The 18,709-nt window shown below is 38.5% G+C and overlaps 1 protein-coding gene across 3 annotated transcripts in view; it reads left to right on the top strand.

Annotated features, from left to right (window-relative positions):
• Positions 1–18,709, top strand: part of LOC103710690 (telomerase reverse transcriptase-like) — a 63,336-nt gene that overhangs the window by 13,744 nt on the left and 30,883 nt on the right. The window lies entirely within an intron of this gene.

Raw genomic sequence — 18,709 nt, 5'->3', positions numbered from 1 at the left:
GAGGAGAAGAAGAAGAAGAGAAGAAGCCTACCTGTCACCTCGGGCCGACCTCCTCCCTCGGGCCGACGAGGATCACCCGTCTTGCTCACGGTTCCGGCCTCTTCTTTGCTCGCGGGAGAAGGGGGAAAAGAGAGGAGAAGAGAGGAGGAGAGAGGGGAAGAAAGGAGAGGAAGAGAGTTCGGGAAGGAGGAAGACGAAAGAAAGAAAAAAAAAAGAAAAGAAAAAAAAGGTTTCCGCGTGCGGGGCAGCACGCCCGCACGGGCGCGAGCGGGGAATCGCTCGCGCCCGCGCGCGATTCCACGCGCAGAGAACCGTGCCCGTGCGCGGTTTCCCACGCTGGGTAGCGAGCCCACGCGGCACCATACTCGAGCGTGAGCCCACTTGGCCCCGCGTGGGCATTTAATGCCACTCCGTGGCTAAAATGCGGATGCGCGCCTATCCACATGAACCGGTACCGGTCCCCATCGGTACGTCGGTTCGGTCGGCTCTGCATACCTTGATTGTTATAACACTAGAACATGGCTTTATAAGAAGAAATTCTTAGATTTCAAAGGATCTGATGCTAGACACATTCCCTATTGACACATGAATCCAAGTCCATGTAACACATGAACTTCTTTTGTTTAGATTCACATTGAGTTTATTATTTCAATGGTTAGAAGAACCAAGAGTTTTTGGATTGATTTGTTTAATTCCTGAAACCTAAGACGTTATGCTTCAAATTTTTCATTCAAGAATATTATTGAGCAATAAAATGTTGGGAATACATGAAAACATAATATCAATTTAAATTTACTTATTTGTTCATTTCAAGAAAAGAATGATAGAGGAGTGCATGCAAAAACCAGGATTTCCTCAAATTTGTAGAGCTGGTGGGATTTGGGAATTCTTGTTATTATACTTAATTGATGACAAGTGCAACACTTTTAAAAGGAAGCAAAATAACTCCTGCATCCTTCAAAATTTTCTTTCAGTTTATACTTTCTCTTCTAAGGCTGTCTTTTCTTGTAGAATGGGTTTAGAGAGTAGCCATTTTCATTCTCTAGAAAGTCACTTATCCCATGGTGGAGGGATAAGGCAATTTGGTTGCAATTTGGTAATTTTCTCAGGAATAGGCTCCATTGCCATTTGGTCGGAGGATAAATTCAACAATTTTAGCTGCTTTTTACAACTATTGGACAAAATATCCTTAAGTATTAAAAACTTTCCTAAGTACTAAGCTTAACTTAAACCCAGTGCAAATCGTAATAATAATCTATACATGCATAATCAAGGTTGGTGATAACTAGCTGGGGCATCATCAGGATGTTTGTGATGGACTCGTTGAGAGCTAATTATCAACAGAACATGATAATGGGTTGGCCTGATACCCCCCTTTTGAATGCAATATTGCAATGCATATAGTTAATGATAATGGGTTGGTGTAATGGTCCCTTGGAACATGTGCAATATATGCGGTTAATAATCAAACACACGGTTATAAAAAGTAAAAGATTGAGCAATAGAGCATTACCTTTTGAATAGGATCCATCTCATGATGTAGCATGCCTTTGAAATTGTCTATTGAATAAGTATGAGAGAGGCTTAGAACCATGGTTTGTTGTACCTGCCCGAACTGGACGGTATGGGGCGTACCGTACCGGTTCGGTATCTGTATCTGGTAAGGGTGGCGTACTGACACTCGATACACTGAAAAGATTCCATACTATACCGACATTGTGCTAGTGTGGCACCGGTATGGGGTTCAGCACCGAGATGGCGAATCTTGCTTAGAACAATTACCATTGTCATTGTGTCACATTAGCTGCTTGAAATAGCATGCTGTTCATAAGGTCAACCATGGTGAGCTGGTTTGTCATCATTGCCTCACCCTTGAGTTGCAACAATTGTTAACTGGACATCCTACTTACAATATGTACTTAGTAAAGCCAATCTTCATGAAATTTAAACCTCCACATAAGGCAAATTGGTAACTAGTACAAGTAGTTGCTACTATATGAACTGCCAAGGGCAGTAAACAAAACTAGGGCATGGTCGAGAATTAATGGTGAAATTTGAGCACTCATCATGGCTGACAGCAAGAGCACAAATCTGTAGGCAACACATTGCAAAGTGACCTGGATGATAGAAACATCACCAGTCATTGATGAAAAATCATAGAGAAAAAACATAAGGCAGCATAACAACCTGTTCACATAAAAGAAACTGCAGATTTAGAGAAGTGGTCCTTCTAGCTACCACCATAATAGTCCACTCTCATAGGGAAAGCCAAAATAAAATATACAAATAAAAACTAGGCCCTTTTCAACCAACACCATAACAACTGTTTACATAGGAGAATGCTATTTCTTTTTAAAAGCTTTTATTAACAACCACCACAAGAAGCTGCTCGCATATGATATTTCTAAATTAGTGAAAAAAGCCCCTGTGAAATATGACGACAATTCACTTAATAGGAGAGTGCCAATGTCAAAAAAAAGGTGGTAGTGGTGCAACATGGGTTGGTTTCAACATAGAATTGCCCACCCAACTATTCATTGGGTGGGGTTGGGTCGAGGTTTTTATATATTTCTTGGGCTTGGGCTTGGGCTAAAAATTCCCAACTCAACCCCAAATTGGGTTGGGTTAGGGTTGGCCTTAAGGGCTTGTTTGGTTCGCGGAAAGCATTTTCTCTCGTAGGATTATGATTCCTGAGAAACAGATTTATACAAAGAGGATGCTTGGAAAAGTACTTTTGGCATGTTTAGTTGACCATGAAAAAGTGACAGATTTTTAGAGTGCTTATGTTTTGACTATTCATTTTTCTGAAAAATTATGTAATTCCTATTATACCTTTAATAAAAATTAGGTCTTTAATGCTTTGGATCAAATAAGGATCCTTGATTTGATGCTTAGATTCACAAACCCGCCCCTCCTATATAAGATCAAGAAGGCTTCTTCTCTTTTCCTTTCTTTTTTTCCTTTGATAATTCTTGTTCAACCATAAGATCCCTAATCAACATCAAAAAAAAAAATCACATTCTTCACTAGTAAAATTCAAATCATGAAGAGAAGGATATTAATAACCATTGTTATCCATAAAAGTAACCATCCAAATTCATACAAGTAAGCACCTAGCAACATACGAAGCAAGAAACAACAATTTCTGTGCAAAATATAAACTTGTAGTTGATCCAAAAGCAGTGTTTGCATCCATATTTCTCAATAAGGCCTACACCAAAAAGCTACCCAATACATAATATCCCAAAAAGATACACAAACCCTACCTAACTTAGCTACATCCCACTTTGAAACTCCGAGCAAAGAGTTAAAACATATGCCCTTCTATAGTCCTCTTGAAGACTGAAAAAGTAATCAGTCTCCAGTGGGTCTATTGCAATTTTTCTGCCCACCTTAAGAATCTCAGAATGAGAAAGACCTTGCAACTTCATCACCTCAGAACCACTGCCATTCTTCTATCTGCAGTCTTAGACTCATGCTTAAAACATTGAGCTAATTTCTCAATATGATCCCCAGCACCTACCATCATGCCTACTATCTTAGTCATCTCAGATGTTAGATCTCTCACAACCTCAAGGGCCTCATGCCTAGCTTTCTTAGTTTTGGTTGGCCTACTTGGACCTGCGACTTCAGTATTAGTAGCTGTCTGGGGAGTATTCATGTTGACATTCTGGCCAACAAAATTGCTATCCGCTTCTTGGCTCTCATTGATAGTTGGTGGTGTATAGATACTGTTGCTCCTCCATCTCTATTTCTTCAACAGCATCTGCAGGTGCTTCAGCTCCCATCCGGTAGCACGATCCCTCCCAAAGACATTAGTCAAGTCCTCAAAGTGAGGAAAAGGGTTGTTCCTCATACCTTGAGCATTTGGGTGACTCTGCATTAAAAAAAAAAAACACAACATGTATGAAAGGTATTCAAAGAAAAAATAAACAAATTTATAATGCCAATTTACCTTAACCCATTCCTTGAAGGTATCCTTCTCACAGGTCACGCACTTGTTGATGTCATCCCACCCAAATCCACTGTAGTTAGGTCCCAACATCTCTGCAATAGCATTGTATTGCTTCTTCAAGAGCTTGACCCGAGACTCGATATGTGGTGTTGCTTTCAGTCCGCACCCAGGAAGCTTCTCTTCCATTAGTCTCTCCAATTGCTGCAAATACCCACTCATAAAAGTTCCATTATCGCCCCTCCAACCTCCTCGGGTTACTAACTCAACCAATGCCTCAACAAGCTTTGCATCCTCCACATAACCCTATTTTCTGTTGCACTTTGTTCTCTTTTTTCCTCTTTGATGCTTCTCCAGCTATTGAGGTGCTCATATCTACATTCACAATCTCATATATTATAGATATACATTCACAATCTTATATATTATAGTTATACATTCACAACCTCACAACATGATCTTACATTTGTATTATCAAAATGAATGGATACAAGGGAACTATTAAGTAAGAATTTGACATAACACAAGATTATAACATAGCAAGGGAAATATTAAACAAGGATTATAACATAACTCATAATGTTCATACAAATGTTAAGAGCCCCAAATATTAAACACAACAAAGATCACAATTCTTTCCTCAAATTGTATTATGCTGCCACTCTTCAAATATATGGGCAGCAAGATTAGCCCTGAATGCATTCCAAGATGCAGATGACTCAATATACTCAATATATGCAGCCTGCTGATGTGGAAAACTGCCATGAGAGCACTCCTCATTGTACAAAGCCTCAATAGGATCTACAGACATCTCTTTTCTAATGTAGTTGTGCAGCAAACAACATAAAGAAATGATCCTACACATTGTCTTAATAGGGTACCAAGTATTGCTTCTAAGGATTGCTCATCGCATCTTTATAGAGCTCCTCTAGTTTAGTGGGTTGATGACCATGTCTCCACTCATTGAGGTGATATCTTTGACCTCTAAATGGAGTTAAGAAATCTTCAGAATTTGTGTACCCAGCATCGCACAGGTAGTAATAGCCTACTCATTCAAAAACATGCAAAAAAAGTGAAATCAGAAAAAATTATCTATCCTACTCATGCAAGTAAAAAAAAGATGCAATATTAGACTTAAAATTACCTTGCTGGACTTTTAATCCATTTCTACGAGAAATAGCATACCCAAGGATTCTATTATCATGTGTTGACCCCTCCCATCCAGGTAGCACATAAATAAACTGCATATCTTGTGAGCAAACACCAAGTGCATTTGTAGAAATCTCATTCTTTCTCGACCGATATCTAGGTTTGTCCTTCTCCGAGACCCGCACTCTAATATGGGTACCATTCAATGCACCTAGACAATTCTACAATGCAAGTATGAATATAATAATCAGTACTTTTAACAATTTAATATGCCAAAATATTGCTTTTAAAAATCTTAAATGTAATATTAACTCACCGGAAACCACATCCATTTCTCATCTGTTGATCTTTTTGTGACAGGCTCAGTATTCTTTAGCAAGTATCTATGAAGCCTCAAGATAGTATTCAAGACAGCATTAAAATGCCTACTTACTGTCTCGCCCGATCTACGAAAGTACAATTGCATAACCCTATTTTTTGAGTGATGGCCTAGGGTGTGAAGGAATGTTGCAACCATCTCTTCCATTTGAAAATTTCTATTCCCCTCCAATTTGCTAATCAATTTAAGCATTTCACAAAGCTTCCAAAATGCCCTCCTATCCATTCTAAGTTGATCAATACAAATCTGATCAGTCTCCATTATCATAAGCCTAAGATTAGCTATTCTATTCATCACCCTCTCATCAAGTGTTCTATCAAAAACATACACCATTTTTCTAGGAATCCTAACATTTACTCGTGCCAAGGTTTCAAGAATCTTGGCCATCATTGAAATTATCATCAACCTCATCTCTATGTATATCACCAAAATGGTAATTGCCATCTTCTTCTTTTTAGAAACAGATAAACGAGCCATAACTGCCATAAGCAAGCCAAAAGTATTACAATAAATAATTAAATCATCTACAAATATGTTGGTTCTGACTGATCAAAATAAGGGAATGCACATGTAAATCTAAAAGATATACAAAAAATGGAGAGTATTAAAATATATACAGAAAATGGGAAAGGGAGAAGAAGACCTTGGAGGCACATGGGAAAGATCCATCCGTCCATGGAAACTCGCAAGATTTATCAAGGAATTTTTCAATGAATGAAGAGCAATGGCTTTCTGAAACATGTGTATGGCTTTCTGAATACTGATGCTACTTGACTACTTGAGTGACAATGGTGAGAATCTGATGCTATTTGTGAAGACTTACAAAAGCAATGGCTATTTTATGGTTAAACTGTTGTCAATGCTTGAGCTTTTCTTCCCTGACCTCTAGCTCATTGCTTTGCAACGGGAAAGTGAACAAACCAATTCTGCAGAGCAGATAAAACAATCTGTTTTCTACTTGTTACTATAGCAGGAATTTTTCTGAGGAGGACTTGTACATAGTGGAACTCAAAAGTATCATGTGGCTATAGCAATGTTAGATTACATGATCTGCAGTGCTTCAGCAGATGAAAAGGCTTGGGAACAGGACAGCAAAATTTCAAATGATACCTCAGGAAGAGTATGCAAGGAAATTTGTTATTATCTTCAAAAGGACAGTAATGACTAGAGTGCCTCCTAACTGGTTCCTTTGCAAAGTCACTATTGACACAAGAGTCAAATGAATAAAAAAGGATTGGCACTAGAAAGTTTTGAGATATTCATCAAGGTTTTCTGTACTCCCTTGGCCTACCGGATCGACTCAATAAGATATTTGTATGGTGTAGGGCTCAATAAGGTATTGTACCGACACATGGTATAGTTGTTATCACACCTCCAGCAACATACTATGTGTCAATATAAGGGTGTACCATACTGTAATAACCCCAAAAATTTTTTTATATATAAAAAGGGATAGAATAGTCCTTTAAAATTGATATAAGGGGTAAAATTGGAAGGAATCAAAAGATAATGGCATAGTTGTAGATATGTTGAAGTGTTAGGGGCAAAATGGAAATTTAATAATATTAAACAAAGGGTGAATAGTGCTTGATGTGACTTAATTGGAGGGTTTGAGTTGGTCTCAGACGGAATGAAACAGAGAGAGAGGAAGGGAAGTCTCAGGCGGTGGAAACACAGAGAGAGGGAAAAAGAGAAGAAGAAGAAAAAGAAGAAGAAGAAGAAGAAAGAGGGAGGGGATTCGAGGTGCAAGGAAGCTCCGGTTGCGCTGCCAGCAGAAGGGAAAAGTGTAGGTCTCCTTCTCCTCTACGCAAAGACCTCGATTTTCCGAAGAGAAAAAGGTAAATATCCATCCCTACCTAGTATTTTGATGAAATTAGGCTATACAAAGGGTGGATGTAGTCTAGAGGGGTTGGATAAGGGTTGTAGAGGTGGTTAAAAGAGGAAGAATCGGATTTCGACAAATTTTTCCAGCACTACGGAAAAACTGTGTCGAAGTTCCAACTTCGGCGAATTATTTCGGGGGTCAAACGGCCTTCGATAGTGATGCATGTTATCTTTTTGGAATTTCCTATGAGTGTAGAATGTTAGGTAAAAATTTTATCAAATTTGGAGTTTGGAAAGTGGATCAAACCCAGGATGAAGTAACCGGCTGTCGGTCCGGATTACTGTTCATCCGGGTGGGAAAATAGGGGATTTTATGCCATAATAGGGTATTAAGCCTAGATTAAGCTAAGGGGACCTTGTACTCATGCAAGGGAGTCCCTAATACATATAAATGGTGAGTTAATTAATAGAAAAAGAAAAAAAGAAAGAAAAGAAAAGATTTAGGGAACGGGGGAGTTGAATCAATTAAAGTTTCCTATATTATAATTGGCACGTAGATTATGGCTCTTGATACAAACCTAAATGTATTGTAAATGCATGTATCAGTTGGGCAAGAAGCTAGGGAACAAGAGGAAGAAGTTCCCCACTGCTAGCTGTAGATTTTTGGAGGCGTATCAGGGCTGTGCCAGATTGACAGGTGAGTGGGAGTCATGTACTTTGCACTATGAGCATCCTTAATTCATTTTCATGAATGTCGCCAAGTGTGAATTGATTCCACTTGAGCATATTGATTGATATTGTAGTAGATTCCTCTATAATCTTGATTCTCCATGCTTGATTATTTTGTACATGCATTTGAGGGAACATTGAGAGGAATTACAAGAGGTAGATGAGTAGTTAAATTGGTTCCAAATTGTGAAATGACTTCTTTTGTAAATTGATTTCATTTCCTCTATTTCAAAGACTTGTGAGTGGTAGTCTTGATTATACTCCTTTATGAGTAGTTAAATTGGATCCGAATTGTGAAATGACTTCTTTTGTAAATTAATTTCATTTTCTCTATTTCAAAGATTTGTAGAGCCCTTTTCAGTGGTATATTGAGTTGCATTGCACTCCCATGATTCCTCACTTCCAACCCTGATGTTAGTTATGATTGGGTCGTGGCCGAGTGAGTGGTAGTCTTAATTATGCTCCTTTTTAGTAGAGTATTGGGAGGGTGTATTATGGCATTCATGCATGGCTTGGCAGTATCTACAGGACACCTATAGTCGATGGGGTTGAACATCGGCTTTTGTGCACATAGTAGCCTTCTGGGTGGGCGGAGCCCAGTCCCTTCCTAGGGGGGACACGACCCTAGGCGTAGGATCGGCCGGTCCTACGACTTATATTCTGCTTACCGCCGGGCGTAGTAAGACCCCGCGAGGTGCAGTATGGCTTTCCGCGGATGTAGAATTCCCGCGAGGTGCCGTTTAGTATATAGATGTGAGATGGATTTCTGTTCTGGATACTGGCCAGCATTTACATGATCAGTGTGGTGTCTTATCCTGCATATGCATGTGACAGTAGGAATGTTGCCCAAGGTGACAAGCCAAGAGGGGGGGTGAATTGGTTTCTTTTAATTTTAATTATCTTACTTGTGTTAAATGATGAGTTAGTAAACTTAAACAACTCACAATACAAACAACAAGAAATATAGTGGTTCGGTGCTCTCCTTAGCACCTACGTCCACTCCCCAAGCGACCCCTTGGAAATTCACTATAATCCCGCGGATTACAGTTGGATTGTTTTCCGGGCTCACAATCCAAAAACCTTTACACTTTGGTTTTCCGGGTTCACCAAAAATCTATGTTGGTTTTACGGGCTCACCAACGAACCTATGTTGGTTTTTCGGGCTTACCAACGAACCTTTACAATTGGTTTTCCGGGTTCACCAATCAACCTATTCCGTTGGTTTTGCGGGCTAACCAACCAACCTTTACAAGTAGTTTAACAAATAATGGAAGAAGATTTAAACTCCTAGATGAGCATATGAAACAATATAATCAACAAAGAAGAGTTTAGAAAGTATTTATCGCTTGAAGTGACTTCTCTCTTCTTTGTCAAGGATGCTTCTCTCTTTAAGGGTGGATGGAGCTCTTGATGACTCTTTGAATCTGCTCAACCACTTTCCTTTGATTCTTGAATGAAGCCCTTGGATGAAGAAGATTAGGGCACTTTCTCTTTCTTGTGTACTCTTTGATATTCTTTGGAAAAGATGTTCTATCTGATGAATAGTGCCCCTTTAAATAGTTTCTTACCTCCATTGGACAAGCCCCAATGGTTAGAATTCAAAAACTAGCCGTTACTCACTGTTGGAAGGACAAAAAGTACATCTGCAGAACTAGCCGTTATGCTTCTGCCCGTGTTTGGGTCGGCTCAACCTGTCCTTGGGTCGACCCAACTTTCACTTGGGTCGACTCAAACATTCCTTGGGTCGACCCTCTCAGAATCCACAGAAACTTTGAAATTCAACTTTCCTTCACTTGGGTCGACCCAACTTTTCTTTGGGTCGACTCAAGGTTCAGCTGGGTCGACTCAACTTCTTCTTGGGTCGACCCTAACAGGGTTTCCAGAGAACCTTTTCTGTCTTCTGTTCTGTCTTGCCTTTGGTTCGACCCTCTCAGGGTTTGGGTCGACTCAAGCTTGGGTCGACTCAACTATATCTTGGGTCGACCCTCTCAGTAAATCCAGAGAACCATTTTCTGTCTTCTGTTTGAGGATCTTGATGTTTGGGTCGACTCATGCTTTCCTTGGGTCGACCCAACTCACTGTTCATTTGTGCCATTTTTGCAGAAGTGTGCCAAATGCTTTCTTGATGTGCCGGGGTCGACCCAATCATCCTTTGGGTCGACTCAATCCACACTTTGCTGCATCTCAAGGTTAGATTCATTCAAATAAACAATGAAAATGTATCTATATCAATTTATCCAAATATACTGAGAGTAATAGACTTATAAATGAAGTATCGATTTAACTTATAACATACTCTAGATAATATGCCTAATTCCCTCCTTAGTGTGCAGAATCTATCTTCACTCAATGGTTTTGTGAATATGTCGGCTAATTGTTTTTCAGTGCATATATGCTCAATACATATGTTTCCATTTTGCACATGATCCCTAATAAAATGATATCGAATTTCTATGTGTTTGGCTTTAGAGTGCTGAACCGGATTTTTAGTAAGATTGATGGCACTAGTATTATCACACTTAATAGAAATATTATCTAGCTTAACTCCATAGTCCTCTAGTTGTTGCTTAAGCCATAGTACTTGAGCACAACAACTACCAGCAGCTATATATTCAGCTTCAGCTGTGGACAGTGCCACTGAATTCTGCTTTTTGCTAAACCATGATACTAAGTTATTTCCTAAGAATTGACATGTGCCACTTGTGCTCTTCCTATCTAATTTGCATCCGGCAAAATCAGCATCTGAATATGCAAGTAAATCTAGACAGGAGTCTCTTGAGTACCATAATCCTATATTGGTAGTTCCTCTTAAATATCTAAGGATTCTTTTAACAGCACTTAAATGTGACTCCTTAGGATCTGATTGGTATCTAGCACATATTCCTACACTAAATACGATGTCTGGTCTACTAGCAGTAAGGTAGAGCAAGGATCCAATTAGTCCTCTATAAAGCTTAATATCAATACTCTTCCCTTTTTCATCTTTTGTTTAGCTTACTAGTAGGATTCATTGGAGTGCCTACTCCCTTATGATTTTCATTCCCAAACTTCTTTAGTATTTCCTTTGTGTACTTAGTTTGATGAATGAAAATGCCTTCCTTAGTTTGTTTGATTTGTAATCCTAGGAAGAAGCTTAGTTCTCCCATCAAACTCATTTCGAATTCTCCATGCATTAAATCAGCAAATTCTTTGCAAAGAGTATCATTTGTGGCACCAAAGATTATGTCATCTACATATATTTGAACCACTAATAGATTTTTGTCCTTTCTTTTGAGAAATAGTGTTTTGTCTACATTTCCTCTACTAAAGTCATTATTAAGCAGAAATTTGCTTAATCGATCATACCAAGCCCTAGGAGCTTGCTTTAATCCATATAATGCCTTATGTAGTTTAAACACATGATTTGGCAATTCATGATTCTCAAAATCAGGAGGTTGTTCTACATATACTTCCTCCTCAATAAAATCATTTAAGAATGCACTCTTCACATCCATTTGATACAATTTGAAATCCATGAAACATGCAAATGCTAGAAGTAATCTAATAGCCTCTAATCTAGCTACAGGAGCAAATGTTTCATCAAAATCTATTCCTTCTTCTTGATTGTATCCCTTAGCTACAAGTCTAGCTTTATTTCTTATAACTAATCCATTTTCATCTAATTTATTTCTAAATATCCATTTTGTTCCAATTACTGAGTTATGCTTTGGTCTTTCAGTTAATGTCCATACAATACTTCTTTTAAATTGATTTAATTCTTCTTGCATGGCATTTATCCAATTAGTATCTTTTTCAGCTTCTTCATAAGTCTTAGGTTCTAATTGTGAAACAAAAGCAAGATAATCATTTAAATTTCTAAGAGATGATCGAGTTCTTACCCCTTGAGATGGATCACCAGTGATTAAGTCTTTAGGGTGTCCATATGCATACCTCCATTCGTTTGGCAAGTTTTGAGATTGTGGTGGCACGCAATCATCTCCCTTATCTTGAATTGGCACGTCATTAATATTCAACTTTTCAAAGTCAATAATTCCTGTATCATCATCAACAATATTTTCTTTCCTAGCAGACTCACTATCAGACTCATCAAATATAATATTGACTGACTCTTCCACTACTAGAGTTCTTTTATTGAATACTCTGTATGCCCTGCTAGATGTGCAGTATCCTAAGAAGATACCTTCATCTGACTTGGCATCAAATTTACTTAGATCCTCCTTGCCATTGTTTAAGATGAAACATCTACATCCAAATACTTTAAGATATTTAGCTGTTGGTTTCTTATTCTTGCAAAGTTCATAAGGAGTTTTCTTGGTTATTGGTCGTATTAAAACTCGATTTAGAATATGGCAAGCAGTGCTTATAGCTTCAGCCCAAAAGTACTTTGGAAGATTTGACTCACACAACATCGTGCGTGCCATTTCTGCTAATGTCCTATTTTTTCTTTCAACAACCCCATTTTGTTGAGGCGTTCTAGGTGCTGAAAATTGATGTGAAATTTCATTTTTAGTACAAAATTCTTCAAAGTGTTGATTTTCAAATTCAGTACCATGATCACTTCGAATTGCTACTAAGGTGAGTTTCTTTTCATTTATGATATTATTATATAGTTTCAAGAATTCTGAAAATGCTTCATTCTTATGTGCCAAAAATGAAACCCATGTATATCTTGAAAAATCAATAATAACTAGTCCATACTTCTTCCCTCCTAGACTCGCAGTTCTAGTGGGTCCAAATAAATCCATGTGTATAAGTTCAAAAGGCCTAGTTGTTGATACTATATTCTTTGATTTGAAAGATGATCTAGTTTGTTTTCCAAATAACATGGTCCACAGATTTTATCCTTTTCAAAATTCAATTTTGGCACATCCTTTATTAATTCCTTAGTTTTGAGATTAATTCCATACTAGCATGTCCTAGTCTACGATGCCAAAGCCAACTTGTTTCATTTTTCTTTTCTTCATTAGTAATTAAGCATAATCCATTTTTCTTGCCTAAATCATGAAGATCTACCAAGTAAATATTTCTTTGCCTTTGTCCTACAAGTACAATGCTATTATCTTTAGGATTTGTGATTATGCATACAGATGCTTCAAATGTGACTTTAAACCCTTTATCACAAAATTGACTTATGCTAAGCAGGTTATGTTTCAATCCCTTAACTAATAAGAAATTTTCTATAAAAATAGATGGAGTAATGAAAATTTTACCCTTTCCAATGATATGCCCTTTACCATTGTCTCCATAGGTTACTACTCCACCCTTCTTTGATTCCAAGGTGACAAATTGATCTACGTCACCGATCATGTGTCTTGAACAGCCGCTATCTAGATACCATCGTTTTTTCACTTTATCAGCTGCAAGACACCCCTGCAATCAAGATCAAGAAAGAGCTTTAGGTACCCAAACTATGTTGGGTCCTTTAGGGTTAGTACTTGATGTTCCTTTTGGAACCCAAACTTTCTTGAATTTAATCTTTTGATTATTACTTAAATTGTTTTGACTGGACTTTCTATAGTTACATTCATATGCTCTATGTCCTAATTTATTGCAGCAATGACAAGTAATATTTTCATTTTTAGCTTTTACAAAAATGTTCTTTAAGAATTTTTGTTTCCTATTTGTTTTATATCCTAAACCAGCCTTATCATATACAGCTTTTTGACTGTCAAGAATCATATTTAGTTTGGTAGAACTAAGTGTAAACTTATCTACCAAGGATTTATATTTTTCAGCATCTTCTTTTAACTTGATATTTTCAGCAATTAGATTCTTAGTTTCGTTTGTAAGTTTCCTACTTAATGTTTCATAGTTATGAGATAGTTTTAACTTATCTTTGACAAGAGATTGATTTTCTTCTTTTAGAACTTTATTTTTATTGATTAGTTTCTTATGTTCTTCCACGAGTTCTAAGAATGCATCATGTAATTCATCAACAGTAAAATCACAGTCAAGTTCAGAATCTACCTCATCGTCATTGGCCATATGACACATTTGGGCCGTCTCTTGATGATCTTCCTCTTCCGAACTTGACTCCTCACTTTCACTCCATTCAGCCATGAAGTTCTTCTTTTTCAGTTTTCTTGCCATCCATTTCAAATCTGGGCAATCTATCTTATAATGCCCGGGTTTGTTACACTCATAGCAAATAGGAGTTTCTTTTTCCTTTTCTTTGTCCTTACCCTTTTCTTTGCTTGAGCTACCTTTGAGGAAGGGTTTCTTTCTATAAAATCTATTCTTACCTCTCATAAATTTTCTGAATTTTCTTCCAAGCATAGCCATCCCTTCTTCATCAAATTCATCATCATCATCTGAATCTTCCGATTCAGTTAGTTGTTTAGGGGTGGTAGTCTTTAAGGCAATGGGCTTTCTTCTCTTAACCTCATCTTCTGAATTTTGCCTCATTGTCAACTCATGGGTCATGAGTGATCCTAGAAGCTCCTCTAATTGCAGTGAGTTGAGGTCCTTAGCTTCCTGAATTGCGGTTACCTTGGCCTCCCAAATTCTTGGTAGAGACCTGAGAATTTTTCGCACCAATTCAGAGTTAGTGTAAGACTTTCCCAAACTCTTAAGCCCATTTATAATTTCAGTAAAACGAGTAAACATATCAGTTATGGACTCAGTAGATTCAATTTTAAACAATTCATACTTGTGTACTAATATGTTTATTTTCGACTTCTTAACTTGATTGGTCCCTTCATGAGTGACCTCAAGTTTGTCCCAAATTTCTTTAGCAGTAATGCAAGTAGATATTCTATTAAATTCACTTACATCTAATGAGCAATAAAGTACATTTATAGCTTTTGCATTTAACTGTGCCAATCTTCTATCACTATCATTCCAATCCATTTCTGGTTTGGGTATGATAGTGCCCTCTATATTAAGTGTGGGTGTGTGAGGTCCTCTAGTTATGATGTACCATAATTCATAGTCTGAAGCTTGAATGAATATCCTCATCCTAGCTTTCCAATATGTGTAGTTTGTGCCATTAAATAGAGGTGGTCTATTTGTGGATTGACCCTCACTCATAGAACATCCCACTTGGGTTGTCATGATCTTTAACTCTTGATTGTGAGATCAATGAGTACTATTGGAGCACCTTGCTCTGATACCACTTGTTGCCCAAGGTGACAAGCCAAGAGGGGGGTGAATTGGTTTCTTTTAATTTTAATTATCTTACTTGTGTTAAATGATGAGTTAGTAAACTTAAACAACTCACAATACAAACAACAAGAAATATAGTGGTTCGGTGCTCTCCTTAGCACCTACGTCCACTCCCCAAGCGACTCCTTGGGAATTCACTATAATCCCGCGGATTACAGTTGGATTGTTTTCCGGGCTCACAATCCAAAAACCTTTACACTTTGGTTTTCTGGGTTCACCAAAAACCTATGTTGGTTTTACGGGCTCACCAACGAACCTATGTTGGTTTTTCGGGCTTACCAACGAACCTTTACAATTGGTTTTCCGGGTTCACCAATCAACCTATTCCGTTGGTTTTGCGGGCTAACCAACCAACCTTTACAAGTAGTTTAACAAATAATGGAAGAAGATTTAAACTCCTAGATAAGCATATGAAACAATATAATCAACAAAGAAGAGTTTAGAAAGTATTTATCGCTTGAAGTGACTTCTCTCTTCTTTGTCAAGGATGCTTCTCTCTTTAAGGGTGGATGGAGCTCTTGATGACTCTTTGAATCTGCTCAACCACTTTCCTTTGATTCTTGAATGAAGCCCTTGGATGAAGAAGATTAGGGCACTTTCTCTTTCTTGTGTACTCTTTGATATTCTTTGGAAAAGATGTTCTATCTGATGAATAGTGCCCCTTTAAATAGTTTCCTACCTCCATTGGATAAGCCCCAATGGTTAGAATTCAAAAACTAGCCGTTACTCACTGTTGGAAGGACAAAAAGTACATCTGCAGAACTAGCCGTTATGCTTCTGCCCGTGTTTGGGTCGGCTCAACCTGTCCTTGGGTCGACCCAACTTTCACTTGGGTCGACTCAAACATTCCTTGGGTCGACCCTCTCAGAATCCACAGAAACTTTGAAATTCAGCCTTTCTTCACTTGGGTCGACCCAACTTTTCTTTGGGTCGACTCAAGGTTCAGTTGGGTCGACTCAACTTCTTCTTGGGTCGACCCTAACAGGATTTTCAGAGAACCTTTTCTGTCTTCTGTTCTGTCTTGCCTTTGGATCGACCCTCTCAGGGTTTGGGTCGACTCAAGCTTGGGTCGACTCAACTATATCTTGGGTCGACCCTCTCAGTAAATCCAGAGAACCATTTTCTGTCTTCTGTTTGAGGATCTTGATGCTTGGGTCGACTCATGCTTTCCTTGGGTCGACCCAACTCACTGTTCATTTGTGCCATTTTTGCAGAAGTGTGCCAAATGCTTTCTTGATGTGCCGGGGTCGACCCAATCATCCTTTGGGTCGACTCAATCCACGCTTTGCTGCATCTCAAGGTTAGATTCATTCAAATAAACAATGAAAATGTATCTATATCAATTTATCCAAATATACTGAGAGTAATAGACTTATAAATGAAGTATCGATTTAACTTATAACATACTCTAGATAATTGCTTGTTAATCATCAAAATAACACTATCATCCTCAAGAAAGTTGTTGCTGGTTCGCCTGAGGCGTAAAACCCACCTTCCGATAGCTGTCTAGCATTTATATTATCAGTATGGTGTCTTATTCTGCATATGCATGTGATAGTGGGGAGTTGTTGCTGGTTCGCCTGGAGCATAAAACCCACCTCCCGATAGCTGTCTAGCATTTATATTATCGGTATGGTATCTTATCCTGCATATGCATGTGACAGTAGGGAGTTGTTGCTGGTTCGCCTGGGGCGTAAAACCCACCTCCCGATAGCTGTCTTGTTGATGATTCAGCCTATTGACACCTGATTTATATGATTCAGTACTATGACCTGTTGAGCATATTCATGTTATCATACATACTTATTTGATTATTCTATATATGCTCCAGATGAGTTGATTGAGATTGTGATGATTTACTCCTTATTTCTTATGTTGAGTTATGTGTACCCTATTCTTGACGACTGCTCATATGCTCTTGAGATTTCACCTCGAGCCATGATTATATCTTGTCTCATGTGCATAGTACTCTCTACTCCACTCACTGAGTATTTATATACTCACTCCCCAGTTTGGTGTTTTTGATTGCAGGGCAGGTATTGTATAGAGAGGAGCAGGGTTAGAGATTGCCTGCTAGCTGTGCTGCTCCATAGTATAGTATAATGTAGATAGAGGTTTATACCCTTTTGGTGTATTATAAACCTTCTGTTGTATATAGTGTATAGTTACAGTCATAGATCCTGTTGTGGATATAGGTTTGACCATGGATGGAATGGGAACCAGATTTTTATATAGTTGAGTTATATGCCTGTGATGATGTATTGATATATATTGTCCAGGTTCGTTATGTGACAGGTTATGTGATTGCTGCTCTGACAGGTAGTGTTGTTGTATGTATTGAGATAATCCTGACAGGTCACTATAAGAAAGGTGATCATTTTGTGCATTCATCATGCCAAAATTTTCAGAATTTATTGATGATTGATAGGTAGTAGGGTTTTACGTGGTGGCTGGTGGCCTTATGCCTACCCGCACCCTAGGACCGTCGCGGCGGCCCGCCGGGAACAGGGCGGGGGTCGTGACACATACCAACCCAACCCATACCAGTAAGCTACCAGTATAGAGTCGGATACTGAGATAGAAAGCCCTAGCATTCGCAAACAAAAAAAAGGGTCAAAAACGGTCTGAAATCTTACATGAAATAAAATACATGAATGTAATACTTAAAACAAACTATATAGGTTTTAGAAGGATCGACCAGACATTGAGACGTGCACTTAATAAAGTTATCTAATATTCTCCAAATGAGGTTGATGGTAGTCTATGTTTTCTAGACATCTGGGTTACCCAAATAGTTCTGCCAATAGAAACAACATGGCTTGACACTTGTGTATGGGTTTGAAAGAAGAATTTCTATAGAATAGAAATATCCAACATGTCAACATGCACCTACATTTGATACCCATACCCAAGTCTGCATAAAATAAGCATTGGCCCTTAAAAACATCTCAGACCTTGTCTGGCAAGGAAGGCAAAACATAGACTTAAACTTTGGGATGAGTATGGCTTCACATAGGGCAAAGGAAGGTCAGTATATACAAATATAAATAAAATGCCTTTTCAACATTGAACTTGTCAGATGAGCACCAGTATATTACTTGATTCCAGGAAAAAAGAAGAAGAAGAAGAAGAATTGAATATACAAATATAAATAAAACCACTTGTAACAACTGGGACTCAATGATACGATTGCAACGCATCTCTCTCTCTCTCTCTCTCTCGCGGAAACAAGAAACAGAGGAAGGGAAGAGGAAGATTCCCCTCTCTCTCGGAAACAAGAAACAGAGGAGGGGAAGAGGAAGATTCCCCCCTCTCTCTCGGAAACAAGGAAGATGAAGGGAAGAGGAAGATGAAGGGAGAGAAGTGGGCGACGGAAGGCGAGAAGACAGTGAAATGGGCGGTGGAAGGCGAGAAGACAACGAAAGATGAGGATGGAGCTTAATGGAGGGAGGGTTCCGGCCAAGGTTGAGCACTTGCTGGCTCTCTCTCTCACGATTCTCGGTGAGGGGAAG

This window comes from Phoenix dactylifera, unplaced genomic scaffold (assembly GCF_009389715.1).
Source record: "Phoenix dactylifera cultivar Barhee BC4 unplaced genomic scaffold, palm_55x_up_171113_PBpolish2nd_filt_p 000671F, whole genome shotgun sequence".
Taxonomy (NCBI): domain Eukaryota; kingdom Viridiplantae; phylum Streptophyta; class Magnoliopsida; order Arecales; family Arecaceae; genus Phoenix; species Phoenix dactylifera.
Note: the sequence above shows the minus strand (reverse complement) of the source record. Positions and strands in the feature narration are given on the sequence as shown.